The sequence below is a fragment of the Monodelphis domestica genome, chromosome 8, assembly GCF_027887165.1.
Source record: "Monodelphis domestica isolate mMonDom1 chromosome 8, mMonDom1.pri, whole genome shotgun sequence".
NCBI classification, from domain to species: Eukaryota; Metazoa; Chordata; class Mammalia; order Didelphimorphia; family Didelphidae; genus Monodelphis; species Monodelphis domestica.
Genome location: NC_077234.1, coordinates 218,230,458 through 218,233,948, shown reverse-complemented (window position 1 = coordinate 218,233,948; position 3,491 = coordinate 218,230,458). Strand labels below are relative to the sequence as shown.

At 32.5% G+C, this 3,491-nt stretch overlaps 1 non-coding gene across 1 annotated transcript; it reads left to right on the top strand.

The window, feature by feature from the left end:
• Positions 1–1,196: 1,196 nt before the first annotated feature.
• On the top strand, positions 1,197–1,303 carry LOC130456031 (U6 spliceosomal RNA). The gene has a single exon (XR_008914308.1). It is a non-coding gene; the product is annotated as a U6 spliceosomal RNA (small nuclear RNA).
• The last annotated feature ends 2,188 nt before the right edge of the window (positions 1,304–3,491 follow it).

The window sequence follows — 3,491 nt, the reverse complement described above, 5'->3', positions numbered from 1 at the left end:
GCAATATATTAACTTAAATTTTTGGTATTTCTAATCATACACAAAAAAATATATAATTAACTCCCCCCTCCTATTTATATAGAGAACAAGATTGAAAAGTGAATTTTTAAGTCAATTTGAACTGGTAACAACTTTAAGAATAGAATTATTTTCCAATAAAAAGTGTTTCATTGGATAAAGAATGACATTTTAATCAGTTTTATTTGCTACAAAACAAACGAAATATCTTCCTCCCAATTCCAAGAAGCATGAAGCCTCAGACATAATAAGCACTTAAATGTTTGTTGATTTGTTGATTTGAAGTAATAGAAACTATTGTATAAATATTCTCTAGGTTTTCAGGGCAGCCTACAAAAGTCAATTTAGTCTGTGATGTAGTGGAAATATTGTATATTTGCAATGAAAAACCATGGAAAAATGACTGCAATATTAATGATTAAACAAAATAGAAAAACAATAAAATTAAATGAGAAACAATTTTTTATCTTAATGCTGGTGCTTGAAGAAAAACAGGTTTAATTAGAAAGAGATAAGGTGGTTTATGGGGCTTTGTTGAGAATCTAAAGGGATTTCTGGATAATTTTAAAGATTTTATTATTACTAATTTCATTTCAAAATATACAACTTTCGATTTCCTTGAAATAAGAAGGAGGCAGAAATTGTTATATACAATACAGATCATCAGAGAGATAGGGTGCAATTCCAAGACTGAATACATATCATAAACTGAGTCAATATTATTTAGACTCAGTCCTTACAAATACATTGATACTTTGCCTAAGATACCAGATACTAAGATAGGCATGTGTGCTCACACACACACAAACACCTACACACACATTCTCTTAATTGCTTCTCTGATGAAAATGCATGTCTAGATTAAGGAAGCTTTTTTGGAAACCCCAGATGAAGCAACAGTGTCCTCACATCCCAGAGCTTTACCTGGGTTTTATTATTGCTTTGTAAATACTTTTTTTAAAGATAAGCCTACCTAAATATACCTATATATACTAATAGTCCTTCCATTTCTTTAAAAGTTCCCAATAATGCCATAATAAATTCCAGTCAAGGGCTTTGCACAATGCAAATCACTTGGGAGCATCTGGGTATCATCTTGCACCAGAGTACTAAACGAGCAGCTTTTCTCAGCTTGTGCATAAATGAATACCATGATATTGTTATAGAGGAAAGCACTGATACTCACTTTGGCAGCATATATACTAAAATTGAAACAATACAGAGAAGATTAGCATGGCTCCTGCCCAAGGATAACATGCAAATTCGTGAAGCATTCCATATTTTTTGTTCAAGATGAGACATTTTACTTGAATGATTTTTCTTTCTCCCTTCTTTCTCCTTTTACCCTTTCCTTTTGTGTGTGTGTTTGTGTGTGTGTGTGTGTGCAAGTGTGTGTTTTGGTATCTTAAAAAAAAAAAAGTAAAGAAAGCACTGGACCTGCAATCATGAGGTCTATGTTCAGATCTCAGTTGTAACCTGCTATGTGGATAACATGGAACAAATCTGTTCACCCTGCTAAGCTTTTGCTTCTATACCATTAGAAATATGTCATAAATGTTCTCTAACTCCCTATATATGATACTCTGCTAAATTCATTAATATAATCAAATAAATAGAGAATGATCAAGACTAATACAAGTAAATTATAAGATAGGTAATGTAAAAGGACAGCAAATTTCCAAGTCATGAACATCAAACTTGGGAACATCCTATATAAACAAATTATCACTCACTTCCTTTATCCTCCAATAACGCAACTATAGGCCAGTAGCTAAGCCTTCTTGTCTTGATGGGAGCATTTGCCAGGAACATCTATTTCTATAACTAAAAAGGAAAAGAAGAAAAAATATGAAAAATTAATACACCTGTCCTAGAATATGCATATAAGTGTAAATATATTCTCTCTCTGTCTCATCTATAAGAGAGATGGTTATTTGAATGTATAGGGTGTTTACAAATTGGATATTCAAAAATTAAGGAGTTCCTGTCCTTTACTATTACATAACTTGTGATTTCCTTGCCCTCATCTTGATCCTGTTTAGATTATACTAGTGACTAATGTAAAGGAAGGATGACCCCAAAATACAACACAAAAGATGTCTAAAAATATCTTAGGATCTCCACTGGCTCCTATAGTGACCAAGTGAAAATGCAAAGGAGCTTCTTGACTCTTTTCCCCAGAGATTTATACTGTCATTTGTATTGTGTTCTCTCTATGCCAGAATCATCATACATGTGCTACTTTGACATTCTGTAGAGGATAATTTAGAAGAATTCCCTTTTATGTGTCCAATGTAATCTTGAATCAGTCTTGATCTTTTCTTTCCTTTTTGGTTATTTTAATGGATCTTAACAGAGTAGCATATATAAAATCAATTACATAACTAGAGAAATATAAGATGATTCACTTAGGGTACAGAGGAGGAAAAAGAAGCTCAAAGTGTTGAAGTAATTTGTCCCAGATCCCAGAAGTTAAGAACACTTTCAAGGGAAGAATCTACACCTTTATTAATTCAAAGAGTCTTGTTCAACCCCAAATACCCCAGGTACCACTAGGCATCTATAGCTCTTCTCTTATAGTTATAGATATTTTATAGCAGACATTCTTGTCCTTTCTCCTTGGAACAGGAGCATGGTTATGGTATAGGGAGAAAAAAATCATATCTGATATTTAACAAAGGATGTAAATAAACATCTCCTTTAGGCATCCATATGTATGATTAATGCTCTTTACCTAACAAAATCCTTTTCTCTTATACTCATCATAACCAAAAATGATTTAGGAATGGAGGAGGAATGGATTTTTTTAAAGAAATATAAATGCTCTTCTATTATGATTTCAACTACATTGGAAAAGGCACTGGACTACTGAGTAATGAGATCAATGGTTTAATTCAAGTTCTGTAAGTAATTGATTTTATGACTAATGTATATACTTAACCTCTATAGGACTCAGTTGAATCAAAGCAACCCTGAAAAGGGATCAGAAAGCCTGACACAAGAGAGGCTAGTTATTCCTGATATTCCCAAAGTAATACCAATATGAAAAATAAACTTTTCAGGGAATATTTGACCCAGAAAAGTCTATCATGTCTCTTTTGTATCACTCTTTATCTCAAATAAGTTTAATATAAACATAATTATTTTGAGTAGCAAAATAATGCCACAGTCATAAATAACTTAAGCTCACATCAGAGTAGGTAATTTTTTCCACATATGCTCATATGCTTCACATGAAGCAGCTATCTAGAAACTAGGAGAGCATTCAAAAAGGTACAAATGACATTAAAATATAATAACAGCTAATCTTCAGGATGTTACCCAATGGAATTTAATGGAAGTTACCTGATAGCCCATCCAAATGAGTATTATCAAAGATTAGAGCTTAGAGATGAGCTAGCCAAATGCCCCACAGAATTATACTTTCTTTGTACTTTCTGCCCCTAAAAGTTTACAAGATTTGTCCACTTCAT